Source organism: Grampus griseus, assembly GCF_964374135.1.
Source record: "Grampus griseus genome assembly, chromosome: 2".
NCBI lineage: Eukaryota > Metazoa > Chordata > Mammalia > Artiodactyla > Delphinidae > Grampus > Grampus griseus.
Window position 1 is genome coordinate 107,512,617 of NC_139018.1, and position 20,402 is coordinate 107,533,018.

The 20,402-nt window shown below is 42.0% G+C and overlaps 1 protein-coding gene across 3 annotated transcripts in view; it reads left to right on the forward strand.

Moving 5' to 3' along the window:
- Positions 1-3,584: 3,584 nt before the first annotated feature.
- ZNF609 (zinc finger protein 609) overlaps positions 3,585-20,402 on the forward strand; it is a 233,599-nt gene continuing 216,781 nt past the window's right edge. For 2 of the 3 annotated variants that reach the window (XM_082647832.1, XM_082647834.1), the window contains exons 1-2: positions 3,589-3,684; positions 12,506-12,586. The gene's annotated coding sequence lies outside the window, so the exon portion shown is untranslated. Of the gene's footprint in view, positions 3,685-12,505; positions 12,587-20,402 lie in introns of all 3 variants that reach the window. The other variant, XM_082647833.1, reaches the window with a different exon arrangement.

The following is a 20,402-nucleotide window of genomic DNA, read 5'->3' on the forward strand; positions in this document are numbered from 1 at the left end:
CCCAGGAGTAGCCTTTCAGTACTTTACAGCACTTTGCACTGACCCTGTAACTCTGGGACAGCTTGGCCTGAGGGAAGGTCCACATTTCTGAGCTGGTTTACTTCTACAGCCTAAATATCTGTACCCTCCTTTGGATAGTTGGGTTCATTGGCTCTCAATTTGTATAGTGGCTAAAGGATTCAGCGTTTTTGTTTTTCTAGGCAGGACACAGTCTCAATTATATAAGCTCAAAGTAGGATATATATAAAACTGGAGTCTTTCTCTGCCAGGATTTTTAGGAGGCTTTGGCCTTGCAGATAGATGTTTGGAATGGAGTAGGGGTGGGGTGGGGTGGTGTTTGCTTGCTATAGCTAATCTGGAGAAAGAAAACTAGGTGTCCCTTTTTTTCTTTTTAAGCTGGAAGTTTACAGAAACCCGTTTTTTCCTAGGGAGTAGGTATAAAAATTGACTATAAAGATTGCTTTTACAAATAATTACAAAGTTATGGCTTTTTATGAGTTATAACCCTAATCTCTTTCCATTTTAACTACTGTCTCTACTGAAGTCCATTTATGTGGATTTCATTTCGTTTGGTAAGTTTTTTTTTTTTTTTTTTTAATGCTTTTACTAGAGCTCCTAGCCAAGATAGAGACAGTATTGGGGTTGTTCTCTTGCCCAGTTAGACAAGGCCAGTAAAAAAGCAAGCATCTATTAAACTAGAAAAATCAGCTAACTTCAGTTTATTAGGCCTCGGAGGGCAGGAAAGAAAGTCCTGTGATGAAGGATTTTTTTTCCTTGAGATTCAAATAGCAAGTGCACATCTGCTGTTCTCAGCTTCTGTGAATGTGTTTGGAGGGAGGTGATCCATATCACAGGCTCCAGCAGCATCAAGGAATCTTGCATGTGGAGGGCTTTCTAATTCTCTCATGCAGAGAAGAAAGAACATAGCCACAGTGCCATCCTCTGACACAAAGAAACTTGTGTAAATGTGTGTCCATTTATGTGTGTGCACATAATGTGGGTTAATTCATGCGGTGAAACCTGGTAGACTGATTAGATTTCTGTTGTGACAATGAAGAGTCTAGAAAGAAAACCTAGTAAATATTGTACCCTGACTTGGGGTCAGGTAGATAAGGTGGGGCAGAGAGGGCAACTGAGAATGTGTAGATGTGTCACAGGAAGGGAGTGAGATGTTGGGACAAGGGGCCAAAAATGTCAATATATGAGATTTGAGGAGCGTCTAGAGCTGTGCTGTCTAATATAGTAGCCACTAGACACATGTGATTATTTAAATTAAGTGAAATTAAGATTCATTTCTTCAGTCACAGTACCATATTTCAGGTGTTCACATAACTACATATAACTAGTGACTTCTGAATTGGACAGCTCAAGAATAGCATATTTCCATCATTGCAAAAAGTTCTATCAGACACTGCTTGTTCAGAGCAGGGGTCAGCACACTTTTTCTGTAAAGGGCCAGACAGCAACTATTTTAGGCTTTCCAGGCCATATGGTCCCTGTTACAACTATTTAACTCTGCTGTTGCAGTGCAAGTGAAATGAATCCATAGATAATACGTAGGTGAATGAGCATGGCTATGAGCCAGTAAAACTTTTTTTATGGGCGCTGAAATTTGAATTAATATATTAATATAATTTTCACATCACAAAATAGTCTTCTTTTGATTATTTTTCAGCCATCCAAAAATGTAAAAGCCATTCTTATTCTTAGTTCATGGGACATACCAAAACAGGCACTGCACCTGATTTGACCTGTGGGCCATATTTTGCCAAACCCTGGTCTAGAGGAATAAGAAGTCAAAGCTTAAGATTCTTTTACTGTATAGGACATCAATTGCTTGAAAATTTTTAATGGTTCTTCTAGGCTTGAAAAATTTCTGTCTAAAAATTGAAGTTCACTGTAGGAATGTTTGCTTTGTTCCCCATTTTTGCAGTCCAGTCTTTTTCAGTGGTAGAGTCATGCTCTTCAGTAGAAGATGACTACTCAAGTGTTAACCTTTAATTCATACCTAAGTCTCTAAACCCTTCTCTTTGTCTGCCTGCAAGTAGCTGAATCCTCGCTTGTAACATCGTCCAGTACAGATTAGAGATCTTCTGTCACCTGGGGTCAGTTTTGTTCTTGTACGGTCCTAGAACAAGCTGAATATGGGTGGATCAAGGGGAGATTATTTTTCCTAGGCCAGATAGGCTTAGTGTTCATCTTTAGCCATCACCCCCTGACACACACACACACACACACACACACACACACACACACACACACACACACACACACCTTTTGCATGTGTATTTGGAGATATAAAGGGATTTTATGACCTGGCTGTATCCCCAAGTCACATACTCTCTTGAATGGCACTGTTGAAGGATGCCTCAGGGTAAGGGAAAGGAAAGATAAAAACTGCAGAGCTGGGAATTCCCTGGCGGTTCAGTGGTTAGGACTCTGCACTTCCACTGCAGGGGGCACAGGTTTGATCCCTGGTCAGGAAACTAAGATCACACATGCTGCGCAGCCAAAAAAACCCTGCAGAGCTAAGATGGTCAAGGACATAATTGAGGCTAAGACTTGAGAATTAAGATAAATTTCTTTTCGCAAGGGAAGGGGGTGGACATTTTAGGGAAGAGGTGGTGAAAAGTATGATAAGTTTCATGAGTGAGAGGTGAGTGGGAGGGTTCACTTAAACAAGGACAGGATGCCTACTAGATAGAGTGCTGGGCAATCAGATGAATAGCAGATAAGATAAAAGTTACAATAGTTGGAATGGTGGGTTGGAAAAGAACCGTAGGACTTTTAGATAATAAAAGGCAACAAGATTTGGTGATATGGGGTGGTGAGGTGAAAAGTTATATTAGAAGGATTAGAAACAGGTACTTTTAGGAGGAAAACTAGTGGTAATCCTACAAAAGAAATTGGAGAACAAAGGATAAAAAATTAGGGGATTGATACTTTGCTGAACCAAGGGATAAAATGGGTGAAACACGATGAGCTGTGCTTGCTCTTCTGTTCTTTGTGGATGTTCACGTTCCGACCCCTTGTGACCCTTTCCTCTCCCCCCGGTTGGACACCTACAGAATTGATGTCTTCTGCATTTAAGGTATGATACTTCCCCAGAGACCTCTCTGCGAGGAAGTCTGGTCCAGCGAGAGTTCTTTCCACGAGGAGAGAGCGTTAGGTTCGAGCTCTCCAATCCAGGTTTCTTCGAGTTTATCTCTGTTTTAACCGGCTCGCCGGGTTTTCCAGCATTCCCAGAGCTCCGAGTCTCTAATCCGGGCCCCGAGTCTCTAATCCGGGCTCCGTGTGACCGCGCGTTCCGAGACCCAGGATTTGGTTCGTCCATCCAGATTCCGGGTTTCCCCTGCGCTCTACCGCTCCAGACGGCACACCAGCCCGAGATCCGGATCCGAGGGCCCGGTAGTCCAGTGTCCGGGTCTTGCGGGCGGCCCTGGTTGTCCCGGATCGCGGCGGCGGCGGCGGCGGCGGCGGAGGGACCCGAGGCCCCGGACACAGCGGCACCGGCGGGCGGGGCGGAGCGGCGCGAGGAGGGGGCGGAGAGCCGGAGACGAGGCGGGGTGGGGTGGGGGGGAGGGGCCGCGGGAACGGATGGCGGCCTGGGCCCCGTAGCAGCGGCGGCTCGACGGCCCGGGGCCCGGGCGGGCGGAGGTGGCGGCTCCCGGGACCGGCCGCGCGGTGAGTCCGGAGCTTTGTGTGGAGCCGGGGTTGGGGGAGGAAAGAGGCGGCGGCGCCGAGGGGGCTAGGGGTAGCGGCGCCTGACAGAGGAAGTGGGGGTTGCGAGGCCGGGGCGGAGCGAGGGGGAAGGTGTGTATGGCGCGGGTGGTGGGGGTGTCGTTGCGCGGGTGGGGGAGGGGGCGTCGAGGGGCGCGGGGTGAAGTTCAAAGCGCGGCCAGGGCCGGTTCCGGCTGAGGGTAGGGGTGCCCCAGAGGGGATTAGGGTCTGGCCAGGTTGTGGGGACAGGCCAGAGAGTTTCAAAGGCGAGTCTGGGTATCTTGAGGGGGCCCAGGGCGACTGGAGCTAGTCAGGGAGTTAGGGGGGTTCAGGGCGAGGGTCTGGGAGCAGGACGTGTGCGCAGCCCAGGAGGGGGGAGCAAGGTGGCCGGGAATGTGCAGTAAGTAGGTTGTGGGTGTGTACTCCTTCCAGTCTTCAGGTCACATTTACTCCTGTCCTTTTCTTCAAGATGGAGGGATTCCTGGGCCTGGCCTTAACTGCTATCCTAGTACCCCCGGGAGGGTTTGTGACCCTGTCCTGTTTGGAAAACCCATGCTGCCCTCTTTTCCCTTTATGTGTAATTACGGTTGGATCATCTCTGTGCTTTGCTCAGATTCTCCTTCCTCCCTCTGGGGTTGAGGAGGAGGAGACACATCTGACCAATTAATGTGTGTTTGTGAAACAGGCAGCAGCAAACAGTCATTTCAGGTTCTAGGAATTAGGCTCACACAGGGTGGAGAGATCAGAGCCCTTCAGGGGGAATATTTCTGAACAAATCACAGATGATTAAATTCTCTAAGAAACAGCTTCCAATCTAAATGAGAGTGGGAAAGATGGGGAAGAAAGCCTGTCTGTTTCCAGCCATGTGTCCAGAGCCCTAGGGGTTCAGGAGAGTCCTCAATCCCCTACAGGCCTCTCTTTTCTGTATGAGGCTTTGCTCTGCAGCCTTGAGTTAATTTCACCCCTGCTGCTTTGTCTTGGGGGAGGGAGTGCTGGTTTAGGCTGTTGTGAGGAGATGACTGTTCTGCTGCCACACACAATAGTCGTGTCATTTTATCGGGACTGCTACCCCAGGGCTGAGAACTGCTGCTGCAGAGATAAACCGGTCCCTCTCACCCGCCTATTGTGTACACAGTGAAGGTCATAGGTTCAAGTCTTGTCTGAGAGCTTTGGATATGCTCCATCTCCCAGGCTCCTCAGTGCCATTTTCTTCCTTTTCCAGACTGGGGCTTGCCATTGGAGGAGGCCAGACAGAAAGGCTCTTCTTTTTGAGTGAGGAACAATGCAGAGCTCATTGGCACACATTTTTCAGAAGAATAGGGAATGCCAGCCATGTTGTGCCTGCCTCTTTGGCTAGCCTGTACTAAGTTGAGGAGGAAGAGTGGCTGGGAGGCCCAACCCTGATGTTTGTGTCAGACTTTTAAGGAAGAAGACTCCAAGGGGAGGGTTTTACTCTTGTTTGAGCCAGCATATTTAATCCTTTTTATAGAGATGGGACACACACAAAGATTTTTGTTTACTCGTTTAGGAATACCACTAAAAACCTGTGCAGGGTTAAGATAGGGACTCAAGGACCAAGTACCTTTTTAATGGTGACTTCCTGGTCAGAATAATTGCACGACAAAAAAGCCACAGAATTTGCCTATCTGGGCAAGGGCTGGGGAAACGAAACAACTTTCCTTTTTATCTTCATTTTAATTCAGATGAAAGGAGGTGACTTGTTCATTGTGTAGAAAATCCATGTGTGCTTCTGTGTTAGGGAGAAGTTTGCCAAAGAGATGAACATTAAAAAAAAATCATTTGAGATCTTGGGAGTTACTAATGAGAGAAGGATGAGAACAAGCTAGAAGGAACCCTGCCCTTGCATTTACCTCATAGAAGTGCCCAAATAGCATTTAGGTACTATTAGTTGGGTAAAGAATTATTGGGGGCTAGAAATGAGGTTTTCCTTTAGGACATTAAAGAAAACTTTTCTTTGAACAGAGATTAGAAATCAAGCTCATTGTGGGAGGACAGTTGTATACAATATACACTGTACACAATAGCCAACCATTTCCTATAGAGTGTTGTTGAAGAGGAACTTTAGCCTTTGGTTGTGGTAAAGGTCTTTCTGAGGCCCTAAGTCTGACGACGTTGCCTCCCTTTTCTCTTTCAATGAGTTTCTTAAAAATGATGGCTTGCCACTTAGGTGTTGGGCTTTGTTAGGAGGGAACAGGTTGTTCTGACCTTTATGTTTCTTGATGACCGAACTGTCTTAAGGTCTTACTAGAGGTGTTGTCTGTCTTTAGACTGTTTCCAACTATATGTCCTAGGTCTCTGAGTGAAGTCTCAGCTAAACTGAGTCCAAAGCTTTTTGCTCTTGGGCTGTTGGCATTCTTTCTTAATCCTGTCAGGTGACAGTGAAGGCAGAAGCCTCAGATTAAATTTGCCCTGATTAGATTTAGTGGTTTCAGAATTGGGCCCTTGCCACAAGGAGTCTTATAAGTCTTCTGACTGTGACCATATTTCAGAGAGCACTTTGGATATTTTTCCCCCAGCTTCTTGTTAGAAAATGTTTCCTTGTGAGAGGTCTAGATAGCTGGACAGATTATTGCTTATTTTGTGCGAGGATATGGAAGCATAATTTTGGCTCCTGGTAGTAATTATGCTGCAATTAACATATAGCAACTAAATGACTGGAACAGGATAATTTGTTGAGGGGTTTACTGATTGCTCTGTCAAGTGGAAGTGCCACTCCTTACTTATTTGACTCAGAACACTACTGCCTGGGCTCAGCCGTGGAGACTTAATAAGTACAGGAATGATGTGTGGTCTCTAGAAGTTCACACTCTGTTTTCTCTCTCATCACTGCCAGGTACTATAGAACCTTCTAGTGCCACTTTCTCCTGCTCCATAGGTAGCTAAGCAATTGTTATTTCCCTTGTGGAAACTGGTCATGGATGGGAATACTGCCAGACAGATGGGGCCACTCTGAGATGAGGCAGCCTTATGTTGTGCGGCAAATTTTCTTTTAAGCAGCTGAATTCTCTCTTCTGCCTGATTTTTAAATATCAGATTCCTTTAAAAAAAAAAACAACAACAACCCTGCAAAATACAAAATCACGTAGTGTACTAAATATGCCTTGGTGATATCTCATAAAAGTTGGCAATGACAGACAAAACGAAGAGAGGCGATGCTGATTGGCAGGTTCAGGGCCCACTAAGTGTCAGTGAAGGACTGTTTTCACTAAGGAACAGGTAATTCACCAAAGCACCTGCCTAGCTGGGCATGTGGAATTGGCAGCAGCTGTGCAGTTGCAGAGGGATTATTGAGCAGGTGGTTAAAGAATCACATGCCACAGTGACAAGAAAATACTTGGTCTTCTGTGGTTTAGGTTCAGTTCATATGTGTGAAATTCTTCTTTGTTTCACGTTTCTTAATGCCTGATACTGGTTTGTTAGTGAGATAATAATGGAATAGAGAAAAGAGATTCTTCCTTTTCTCTGTGTTTCTTTTAAATTACTGAGTAGCTTGCCTTAGACATGGTCCTAGACGGCCCTATTATATTTCTGTGAGTTCTGGCTTTATGCCCTATGAATGGGAAGGGAATAATAGTAATTCAGTGTTTCTAGCACTTGTTTATTAGGGGGATAGGGAAGGAGAAAATTCTTTGTTTTTAGGGTAGTGAAAAGGATTTAGCTGCTGGGAGGATACCCAGGTGCAAAGGATGTAATTGACTTTTTGTGTTAAGTCTACCTGACATATCTTACTCAAGACTTTCACATGTGTTTTTATTTTATGAATGTAATTCTCCACATGAAGTTTGCACCTCTTCTGTTGTTCGTTTTATTCCATTTTTAGTTTCTCCCAGCACCTGTATAACTCTTTTTTTTCTGGCTTTGAGATTAACATCACTGTTAGAATCAAGTCATCATCAGAGGGCCAAATCATGCTAAGGAAGTATCTCAACTAAATGTTTATCTTAAAAACAAGTATAGCATTTCCTGTAACTTGGAGGAGGACTTTCTATTTTGAGGTTTTCTGCAAATTCCCAGATTTTCCTTCTAGGTTATCATCATCTTCTGTTAATATCATTTTATTTTTCTTTCACATGATCATGCCACTATAGTAGGCAGTGGCGTAGAGCCTAAAATTTATAAACAAGCAACTTGGTGTTTATTTTGTGACTTCTTTAGTGTCCTCCAGTGATTTTCTGTGTTGGGCTGACAAGCTGTGTGCTTGAAACACACGCAGGCACACACATACACACAATCTAATTGAATTCACAGTGTATTAATTAACAGTTGATTGACAGCAAAGAAGTGACTTTAAATGTTTTGGAATTGAGAAATCCCTTTTCCAAGTGAAGTGAAGGCTCTGATCTGTCAGAGAGATTGAGACAGAGATTTAGGTAGATGGCTGGCTGTCTGGATGGATAGATAGATTGAGTTTTTTGATTGATTTAGGGAAAAGGGAGGCAAACAGTGTGACTGAGGCCAGGGCCAGTGGACCACTACAGAGACAGGGACATTTGCAAGAATCTGTTTAAACCTAGTTTGCAACCTAGCTTTAAGTAGGAGCCTAGCAGTCATTTGTATAATATTCACTTCTGGGAAAAAATATAAACTTCTTTATTTCCCCATATGGAGCCATCGCAGCTATTTGTTTTAAATTGTTCACAAACCACCATGTATTTTCCTAGCATTCTCAGTAGTTTGCTTCCTCATGTTTTTCCCCCTCCCCCATCTCCCATCCACATTCTCTGCTCTGAAGACTTCCCTAGCAGCCTGGAAACACTCTAATTACTGTAGCTATTATAGTCACAACCCAGATCTTCCACCTCCTTCCCACTCACCCCTTTCTATCTTCCTTCCCCCTCCCCTTGCTCTAGCAGCAGGAGTTGAACTGCAGTCTCATGAGCACAGTCAGATCTATGAATGAGCTTTATATCTTGTCAAGGCAGAACTCCAGATCCAACAGGGCTGATTTTTCATGGTTCTCTTGCTGTTTGTTCTTGGATCAGAGTCCCAGAAATAAGAGATGGCAAATACCTATTAGGTCATATCTAATCCATCACTCAGGACCAAACCTGCGATCTTTCTCTTGTCTCTGTGAGAATTTTTTCTTTCTTTCTTTTGCAGGTGAGAGCTGTCTGATGCCAGGCAAGCTCTGAAACTGCCTTCTTTTTATTGTGCTCTCTGGTCATTAGTGTCAGGCCAGCGTTGCTCCCTTGGATTTTTATTCTTATCCCATTTTCAGGATTACTTGCTCCCAGCAAAATCTCCACCCTCTTCAACTTCAGTCCTCTCTTCTTCTTTTTTTTTTTAAATTAATTAATTAATTTATTTATTTTTGGTTGAGTTGGGTCTTTGTTGCCGTGCGGGGCTTCTCATTGCGGAGCATGGGCTCTAGGCATGCGGGCTTCGGTAGTCGCAGCACGCGGGCTCAGCAGTTGTGGCTCCCGGGCTCTAGAGCGCAGGCTCAGTAGTTGTGGCGCACAGGCTTAGTTGCCCCGCGGCATGTGGGATCCTCCTGGACCAGGGCTCAAACCCGTGTCCCCTGCATAGGCAGGCAGACTCTTAACCACTGTGCCCAGGGAAGCCCCCAGTCTTCTCCTCTTGATTGTTGGCACCACGTTTGTGGGTTCCTTTTGTACCATCAAGTTATCTATGCCAGAAGTTACCACTTTTCAGACCTTTGCCACAAGAGTCAGTGTGGCATTCTCTTAAGGAGTTGCATTTGATGGAGCACAGGACACAAGTCCGAGCAGGTGGTAATTAATAAAATGGCTCAGAAAATATGTGCGAGGTTGTGCCCTTAAGAAAGCCCTGTACTGTATGAACAAATGCTCCTTCTTTCTGTTTGAATTGGGGTACTTCCTATTCTAACCCTTTGTTCTCTTTAGATGGATGAATTTTATTTTTGTGTGGCTTAGTTACAGTTAGTTATTTTCTGATTTAATAGTGTAAAATGTTTATTTGCTAATATAGCTTTTCAAAGCATAGAGGAAAAAGCACAGAATTGCGAGTCATAAAGCCCAGATCCTGATCACTGTTTTGCCTCTGACTAGCCGTGACTTGTGCTAGTCACTCCTATGTTTTCATTTTCCTTATCTGTAAAGTGAGCATATTAGACATGATCATCTCTAAAGGCTCCATATAGTGTTGAATTTTATGCTATCAAGATTATGATGAAAGAATGGGACAAAAATGATTGATGGTTGACATAAGTGGGCAGTTTTTTATTATTGTGTCAGTATTCAGAAGGGCAAATAAGTGCAGCCTTAGTTCCTGGGGGCTTGACTCTCACTCCTCTTTGATATGTTTATAAAGTTTATGCTGTGCCTTTTTTTTAATGAAGTTATCTTCTTTTGGAGAGTCTTGTACCTTCATTCTGCAGGTTCACCAGTTTGTCAAATATACCTTTTTCTAGCCTTCTCAAGCCGTAGGAGTGGGGATCAGAAAGCTGTACAAAAAGAACCTCAGCTTGGGAGAAAGAAATCAAACCTGAAAGGATTTGCCTGATATCATTAAGAAGTAATTTTGTGTATTCAGTCAGTAATCTAAGATCTTTAAATCTCTTATATCTGAAATCTTGAGCCAAGGGACTGATTTTGGAGGTGGGTTGGGCATTTTTCCATTTTTGTCCAGTTAGTGGAAAACCTACTTTGAATTAACTTCTTGGGATTGAATAAGAGTTGCCCACTGTTTTGTTTACAAAATAAAAGTGTTATTTTTAATGATCAAAATGCAAAATCTGGGGCTTCCCTGGTGGCTCAGTGGTTGAGAGTCCGCCTGCCGATGCAGGGGACACGGGTTCGTGCCCCGGTCCGGAAAGATCCCATATGCCATGGAGCGGCTAGGCCCGTGAGCCATGGCCACTGAGCCTGCGTGTCCGGAGCCTGTGCTCCTCAGTGGGAGAGGCCACAACAGTGAGAGGCCCGCATACCGCAAAAAAAAAAAAAAAAAAAAGCAAAATCTGGCAGTTTGAGCAACAAGGGGGATCTCTGAAATACCCCCTAAAAGGGACTGAGCAAATTAAAGTTGATGGGTGACTTTAGGAACTTTGAAATTGGTAGTACAGTTGACCCTTGAACAACACAGCGGTTGGGGCACCCCCCCTCCCCCAGGGAAGTAAAAAATCCTCATATAACTTTACAGTTGGCCTTCCAGTATCCAGGGTTCCAACCAACTGCAGGTTGTGTAGTACTGTAGTATGTATTTATTGAAAAAAATCCAGATATAAGTGGACCTAAATTACAGTTCAAACCCATGTTGTTCAAGGGTTAACTGTGATGTTAGAAAATCTTTGCTTTCAAGCAGTTTAAAGGAATAAAATTGTATAACCTAGTTGTTAATTCCCCAAGTTAGGATTTTTATCAGTATTTTCCAGTTAGTTTTTGGATTTGGAACTTCCAATAGCAGCTGTTTATTGAATGTTAAGAAGATGATGGTCTTTTAGTCTTTCTTTTTGGGGAATGTGTTTAACATGGCAAAATCACATGTTTAATCTACCTTTGAACATTGGAAGAAGCATTCACTCTTCTTAAATTTGTACTTAAAACATCCATCTGTCTGTAATAGAAAAATTCAGTGGGAGGAACTATTGTTTATTTTGGACTCATAAAATGTCCTGGGAGTGTTTTGCTTTATTCCAGCCATCTGTAGCACATTACTAATTTTCAGGTAATCTAAAGGTTATTTTGAGAAGTGTTCCACTTGCATGAGATTTTTTAAAGATTTGTATTAGAAATATAAGTGGCTTTTGTAGATAGATTTTTTTTTTTTTTAAGTGTCAAGTGAAGGGTTTTGAATTGGAAAGTGACCAGTGCCATGCAACCCTTGGAAATCAAACCACACCACGATTGAAATCCAGGTCTGGCAGTTAGGCCACGTTGCCTGCTGATACAACATTGCATGTTGGTACCTGTAGTTTCTTAGGCTGCAGTTCAGTATTTATAGAGTAAGGCAGCAGTGTCTGCTCTGTTCTATGTACAGAGTAAAGCCAGAGGGCTTTTGGTATGTTATCAGAGTGTTCCTAGTAACATTCCTAGGTAAGCACTTTGGGTTTGGTTAAGATGAACTTTTATTCATGTGAGCAGAAGTGAATGTTCAAGAATGTCCGTTGTAAACTTCAGTTACAAATTCTGAGGTTTGGTGTGAAACTCAGCAAGAATGGTATCAGAAATGGAACTATAGAGAAATTGGAATTGTGAGGCTCATGGGGTCTATGAATCTGAAAGGTATAGTGGGAAGGGGGAAATTGTTTTTCTACTTGGTATTTGCTTTTGAATGTACCTCCAGTCCATCATTTCTGAAACTTGCTTACCCTTTTCTCCCCTAAGCATTACAGTTCTTCCAGTTGCCGTGGCACAAGACTTTGGGTTCATATTTGGTTCTTTTTTTCTTCCTTACCACCTCATCTGATCATTCACCAAGTTTGAATCATTCTAGATACTTTATCATTTAGCTTCACCTTTTCACCTGACCTAGTTCAGGCCTTCATCTGTATATTATTGTAGTAACCTCATGGTTAATGCTTCTTTCTGTATTACATACTACATACTACTGCAATATTATTGTAGTTTTTATTTATTTATTTAGTGAATACAGACATCCCTTGTCTTACTGTGCTTCGCGGATACTGCGTATTTTACAAATTAAAGGTTTGTGGGAAGCCTGTGTCGAGCAAGTCTATTGGCACCATTTTTCCAGCAACATTTGTTCACTTCATGTCTCTGTGTCACAATATTTCTCTAATTCTTACAGTATTTTAAACTTTTTCATTATTATTATATTTGTTAAGGTGATCTGTGATCAGTGATCTTTGATGTTACTACTGTGACTTGCTGAAGGCTCAGATGATGGTTAGCATTTTAAAATTAAGGTATGTACATTATTTTTTAAGACATAATGCTATTGCACACTTAATAGACTACAGTATATAATAAACATAACTTTTACATACACTGGGAAACCAAAAAATTTGTGTGACTTGCTTTACTGTGATATTTGCTTTATTGTGGTGGTCTGGAACCGAACCTGTAATATCCCCAAGGTATGCCTGTATTTATTGAGCACTTATGTGCCAGGCTAGACATCATCTCTGTCCTTTCTGGACTTACACATCTAGTTGAGGAAACTAGCAATCATTTAATGAATGTATGATTATGAGCTGAAGTGCTTTGAAAGGAAAGAATTTATTTCTAGAAGAATATGTAGCAAGGAATCCCAGTGTAGACTTTTAATTAATTAATTAATTTATTTATTTTTGGCTGTGTTGGATCTTCGTTTCTGTGCGAGGGCTTTCTCTAGTTGTGGTGAGTGGGGGCCACTCTTCATCACGGTGCACAGGCCTCTCACTGTCGCGGCCTCTCTTGTTGCGGAGTACAGGATCCAGATGCACAGGCTCAGTAGTTGTGGCTCACGGACCTTGTTGCTCCGCGGCATGTGGGATCTTCCCAGACCAGGGCTTGAACCCGTGTCCCCTGCATTGGCAGGCAGACTCTCAACCACTGCGCCACCAGGGAAGCCCCCAGTGTAGACTTTTAAAAACACAGTTCTGATTATTTCACTTCTTGCTGAAAACTTTTAAGGACTCCTTACTGCCTATATAGGCCAGCACTCAAGATCCTCTGTGATCTGACCAACCCTGGCCTTCAGTCTTATTTCTTTCTCTTTTTCCAGCCATTCCTTCCACTTACCCTGCATTTTTCAGTCTCAACACCTTAGTTTTTTTCTTTTCTTTTTTGTTGGAATGCCCTTCCCTGCTCCAAGGCATTCAGCTTTAAATCTGACCCTTCCTTTAACCTACCAAGAAATTTCATCTCCCTCCTGAAGACTTTCTTAACTTTCGTCTTCCCACCCGCCTATATCTCCAGAATTGATTTTGTATTCCTCTGTATCTCTTTAACTCTTTGCTGGGATCTCTGTTATAGCACTGTATCACACCTTGACTTTAATCATATATGAATATATTTTTTTCCCTACCTTATTCTAAACTCCTAAGAGACCTGAGTCTCCTGTTTCCCATGGCTTCCACCCCAGTGCTTTGAATATAACTTTATGTGTAATGCTTGCTGAATTGAATTGGAATTTGATTTTTGAAAACAGAAACTTCTTGTGATTTTTTTTTTCAGACCTTCTTTTATGTTAAGGTAACTTGCATTTAACACATTTTATCCCAAACTGAATAACCTAGGAACAAGGCACAGACTGTGAAAGCCTTTAGAAATCCTTCAGACTCAAGGACAAGCATTTGTGCCCTTTAGTGCCTGCAGCAGTACTGTGGTTCCATATATCCTAGCTGATGGAAGACTTGAGGGGAAGGGGAGAGGTAGTACATGGCAGACAGAAGCAATGTAGGTCAGTCACAGGAACCAGACTGATTCTGTTAGAGGAATATAGGCATGGTTGGGCCCTCTGGGTATTGTTGACCTCCAAGAGGTCTTTTTAGTTTTTCTTATTTACTTCCTTCGTTCCATAAATATTTATTGGATTCCTGCTATATGTGAGGTCCTGTCCTAGCTGCTTAGGATCTATCAGTGAACAAAATAGACAAAAAAATCCCAACCCCGTGGATCTTGTCTTTTAACAAAAGGAAATATAAATAAGGATAATAAATAATTATATAGTGTAAAGAGAGTGATAAATAATGTGGGAAAAAATAGAACAGAGTAAGGGAGATTAGGAGTATGGAGGAAGGATAGGTGGGGGAGGTAGGAAGGTTGCAGCTTTTTTTTTTTTTTTTTTTGTGGACGTGCAGGCTCAGCGGCCATGGCTCACGGGCCCAGCTGCTCCGCGACATGTGGGATCTTCCCGGACCAGGGCACAAACCCGTGTCCCCTGCATTGGCAGGCGGACTCTCAACCACTGCGCCACCAGGGAAGCCCTAGGTTGCAGCTTTAAATAAGGTGGTCAGAGTAGACATCTTTGAGAATTGTGGTGGTAGTGTGTTACTGGTTTGTTAGGCACTTCCCCCAGGGTGCTGAATACTCTTCTGCCCAGAAGAGAGATAGAGGCACTGTCTGCAGTTGTTCCAAAGGGTCTAGCTGACAGTGAGGCGGAAAAATGTTCTTTTTTCTTGGCTGCTTCCCTGGCTGGCATTCCTGGAAGTTAATCATGGTGAAAACTGCAGTCATGTCTGGAAGACACCAAGGGTAGAACTGGAGGCCTTGTAGCCAGTTCCCTGAGGAGTGGGATTTACTCTTCTGTTGATTGGCCCTTGGGTGCCTAGAGTAATGGGTGAGTTAGGCCTCTGAGTTTTCTCCTTCCTCAGCGGGAAAAGCCCATTATCATGACCTTCCCTCTTCTAGTGAGACCTCAGCAACTTTGTTTGGGGTAGCTCATTAAAAATAAGTTTTCAGGGACTGTACACTTTGCTCCCAGCCTAAAAATTGAATTTTAAGGTTTGTGGTATTTCGACTTCCTTTCAATGCATAGCTAGCTATGTTCTGGAAGTCTTAGTACCTAATTCATTAGCCTGAGGATGAAGATGTCTTATGATGTCTAGATGCTCTCTTGTTTGACTTGTGTTTTGTAAATTTTCTTATAGTTTCCTTGCTTGCTCTTTACTACTTCATTATTTTTCCTGTTGCCTCTTCCCTTTTTCTTTACTTTAAGCTGATAGGAAACAGAAATCCCTTAGGCCGTTTTGGTAATTGGCTCCAACCTAAAATTCCTACCTAACATATGAGAGATGTCTTATTTTTGTCCTTGGGTTGTGTAGAATGCAGCTTACGGACATCAAGCTCTCAGCACGTTTGTTATATTGTATGCTATTTGAGGTAGCTGAGAGGTGCAGGATACCTGTACACTCTATTTTTAGTTATTTATATCATCATCTTGTGCAGTTGCAGTGCACAAGGAGACCTATTTGCCATTCTGAAAAAATGTGCTATTTTGATATAAAATTTTAGAATAAAGGTTCTCAATGAACTTGGGGTCGATGCTAAGAAAAATCTGTTAACTTTTAGGCAGATATGGTTGTAATGTTAGGTGAGCCTCTGGGCAGATTTCACATTGCTTTTCTTTGTCAGGATTTGCTGTATATCAGACTTGAAGTCATACTTCCTCACCACATACACTCAAGTGGTACAATAACATATTACCGATATTATGAACTTTAAAACCAGTGTCTGTTAATTCAAGTGTGTGTTGTTTTTTTCCTCTAGTGGTTAAAAGGGTTTCAGTTTAACTGACCAAGTTGTTTGCTTTATTAGTAAAAATGCTTTAACGTTGCTTACTTTGCTAGTGATAATTGCTTTTTTAGTAGTAGTGTTTCTGTCGTTTGTATTAGTAGGCCCTTCCAGTCCTAACAGAGCTAGAAATCCTGGCAGTGTGGATTTCACATGAGTTCCATAACACTACCTGGCAAAGAGGGGAATGCAGGACAGTGTCTGGTAATATTCTTTTTCTTATGGAGCCTTCCTATAAGAAAGAAATTCAGTTTTAACAAGATTACATTGGAGTAGGTAATATAACAGTGACATTTTCTTCCAACAACAAGTCTATAATATATTTTACCTGAATTTGTGATCTGAAGCATTAGATTTGTTTTAAAGTGTTACATAAACATGATGAGTGCCATTTCTGTCATCCTCATATAATTTTTTTCCCTTCTCCTTTCTTGGTAGGCAAAATAATGATACAGTGGTTTAATTCACATCTCAGATACTTGATGGAAGGAAACTAATTGTTGAAATATGGTGCTGCTAGGCTCTGCACTTCATAGGAATGATACAGGTTGCAAGGGATTAAATTTTTATAAGGATCGAAATCCTTACTTAAATAAGAATGTCACAGCCCTAATCACAATAATGTGGCTGAGTTGAAACTGTTAAAGGAGATTGGAGAAGCTGCAGAATTAGGCCAGATAATAATAATGTGGGGTTTATTTACTTATACATAGATTAGTTAAATACTTTATTGACAGCAAATGTGAAGATGTGGTTTTGAGTAAGATAAACTACTTCACACAGTTGGCAGTTTTAGATCCCATAAAGCAAAGAAATAACCTGGATTTTGCTTTGAGGAACAAACAAGAATTGATAAACTTTTCTGTAGGTCAACACTATTTAATAGTAATCATAATCTTGATTAAGCTCAACATTCTTCAGGGAGAGCAGGAATAAAATCTGTCATATGGGGATTCATTTTTAAGAAATTGAGCTGCAATCAAGTATGTACAGTAGGAAAAGTGGAAAGATTTTAAAAAACAACCCACCAGAAGTTTAAAGACTTAAAAGCCATTTTATTAGAAAGCAAGGGATCAAAAGGACTGTGCAAAACAGATGGTCACTTGGCATAGTCTCAGAGGTTGTGGAGAGGAGAAAAGCATCTTTAAAAAAAATTTTTAAACATTTTCAATCAAGACCAAAGAAGCCCCCAAAGTGATGGTGGTTAGTCACACGTGCTGCCTAGAAATTAGGTGAAAGAAGAAAAGATGAATTAGTTAAGCTCTTTGCTCAACTGATGGTAAGAATTTATGTTTGTTTTTGCTTTTTTAAGAAGACATGTTAAAAATGGAAAGGCAACTAGAAAATTGTAAGACTGCTTGATTATGATGTGAAAGATCCATTCAGGGATGAAGATGTTAGAGAATTTCCACTTCTGTTTTTCCCACTTCCCAAACAGTTTAAAGCTTCTGGTCAAATGATGATAAATGCTTAACTTTAAAAAAAAATTAGGGCACGAATTAATCTTTTTTAATGCATAGAAAGCACGGTAAAATGTACAGAAGTCCCTAGAGTTATCCCAGAAATGGTAATATTTATTTAGTCTTTCCAATACATTTTTTTCCTAGCTGCCTAGGCTTTTCTTGATCATATCAGTAAATTTGATGAGATTAAACCTATCTACCCAAGAATTGAGAAAGAATTCAAGGATAAACTGTAACTCTTAGTGAAAGTATATCACTTCATGTTTTAAGTGGCATGGTCATTACACTAAGGGACTAGTGTAGATATGTGGTTCTGTCCGTAGAAGGGTTTGGAGGTGGAGGGAATAAAATCTATATTAGAAAATTGAAAAATGTAAATTAAAGATTGAGATGACTTGGTATCATTCATATCATTTACTGGGGCCAAGGCGATGGGTTAGTTTATATAAGGAGAAGTCACAAATGACAAATCATTGACAGTTGTGTGTGGACAGAGTTGTTACCAGTGGACATTGTTTAGTTTTGTTTTTTTTTTTTGCGGTACGCGGACCTCTCACTGTTGTGGGGTCTCCCGTTGTGGAGCACAGGCTCTGGACGGGCAGGCTCAGCGGCCATGGCTCACGGGCCCAGCCGCTCCACGGCATGTGGGATCTTCCTGGACTGGGGCACGAAACCCGTGTCCCCTGCATCGGCAGGCAGACTCCCAACCACTGCACCAGGGAAGCCCTAGGTTTTTTTTTTAAATATTTATTTATTTGGCTGTGCCGGGTCTTAGTTGCGGCATGCGGGATCTTCGTTGCAGCTTGTGGGATCTAGTTCCCTGACAAGGAATCGAACCCAGGCCTCCTGCATTGGGAGCGCAGAGTCTTAACCACTGGGCCAGCAGGGAAGTCCTGACACTGTTTAGTTTTAAAAGACTTTTTGTTAAAGTCAGGCCAAAGGCTATTTAAAAACTTTAGTCTTGGAAAGGGAGAAAATGTTTTGTTGTGCATTAGCAAACTGACTTTCTGACAGTAAACACTTCTGTGTAGGTCCACAGTCTCTTCTCTGCCGTTCTAAAACCCCAAAGTTCTGAAAGCTGAAAGATTTTTTGTAAGGTAGGCACAAACCTGACTTCAGCTAATGAGGCTATTTATAACCTTTTTTGGTGGTTGTTCTATTTCAAGTAAATATTTAGTCATTTTGTTTTAAGAATATTAATGAGTTTCTTGTCAGGGTGCTGTTCCAGTTTCTACTGAGAGTATTAAACTGTGTATGGTATACTAATTATCTCAGCTTTTTATAGGTGAAATAACTGAGGCTCAAATAAGTGCAGTGACTTGCCCAAGATTCTTACACATCTAAGGGGGAATAAAGAGTAGACTTGAGCTTTTGCTACCTCCTCCTTTGTTTTGTTTTGTTTTGTTTCCATTGTACTGTGCTGGTTTCTCATGACTTTACCTCCAGAAACCATCTTGATAAGTTCTTCTAGGTGGAAGGGTTTAAGTAGTGACACTCATTTTATTTGACGTTTTAATAAATGTTTTACAAAAGTGACATATTCAGGTTTTCTCTTGACATTAAGCTCTTTCAAGTACTTAGGTTCCCAAATTGTTCAAGATTATACTTCCGAAATATCTTGGCTGTGTGTGGGGAATGAAAACTAGAAGATGAGCTTCAGTGTGCATAGTATTACATTTAAAAGAGGCAGAAAGTCCAGGGGACTTCCCTGGTGGTGCAGTGGTTAAGAACCTGCTTGCCAATGCAGGGGACACGGGTTCGAGCCCTGGTCTGGGAAGATCCCACATGCCATGGAGCAACTAAGTCCATGCACCACAACTTTTGAGCCTGCACTCTAGAGCCCACGAGCCACAACTACTGAGTCTGCGCACCTAGAGCCGGTGCTCCACAACAAGAGAAGCCACCACAATGAGAAGCCCACGCACCACAATGAAGAGTAACCCCCGCTTGCCGCAACTGGAGAAAGCCTGTGCACAGCAACGAAGACCTAATGCAGCCAAAAAATAAATAAATAAATAAAAGGCAGAAAGTCCAAACCACTTTGTTAGCATGAGTAACTTCTAGCTAACAATTATAGCCCCCAAAGGAGACTAGAAATCTTGGTAAGCTATCCCTCAAAAAATTAGCTCAGTGTGCTGCCAGGGAAATGGTAGGCGTTATTAGGAAGAGAACTAAAGAAAGATAAAAATAAACTTCCCTCTATACAAAACCAAGGTTTGTCTTTGTTTGTGTTACTGTGCATTCTTTGCATCCCTAAGAAATATGGGATGACCAAATGAGATGAAGAACTGGTGACCAAATGAGATGAAAGCTTAAATGAAGACATGTAAAATGAAAAAAAAAATCTTCAGCTTTTAAAGACAGAGGGAGTATTGTCAAACCCTATCAGGCGATGAGAAGAACATATAGACTTGTTCACCAGTTCTTAGGATCCTGTATTGGATAGAGAGCACCTTTTCAAATTAGAAATGAATTTAGCTTAATTATTGGGTTGCTCTTATCAATAGTAAATAAATAAAATTTGTTAACACTAGAGGTAGTAGAAATTTAAAAAAGGGTCTAGGGCTTCCCTGGTGGCGCAGTGGTTGAGAGTCCGCCTGCCGATGCAGGGGACACAGGTTTGTGCCCTGGTCCAGGAAGATCCCACATGCCGCAGAGCGGCTGGGCCCGTGAGCCATGGCAGCTGAGCCTGCGTGTCCGGAGACTGTGCTCTGCAGCGGGAGAGGCCACAGCAGTGAGAGGCCCGCATACCGCAAAAAAAAATAAGGGGTCTAGAAGGTTTTCTTGTGTTTTTTTTAAATTAAAACTTCTTATTTTAAGATAATTGTAGGAGTCTCATGCAGTTGTAAGCATAATACAAAGGAATCCCTTGTACCCTTTACCCAGTTTCCCCAAGTGGTAACGTCATGCAAGTATAGTACAGTGTCACAACCAGATACTGACATTGATACAATCCACCCAGCTTGTTCACATTTCCCCAGTTTTACTTGTACCCATTTATGAGTGTGTATATTTAGTCCTATGCAATTTTATTACCACCAGT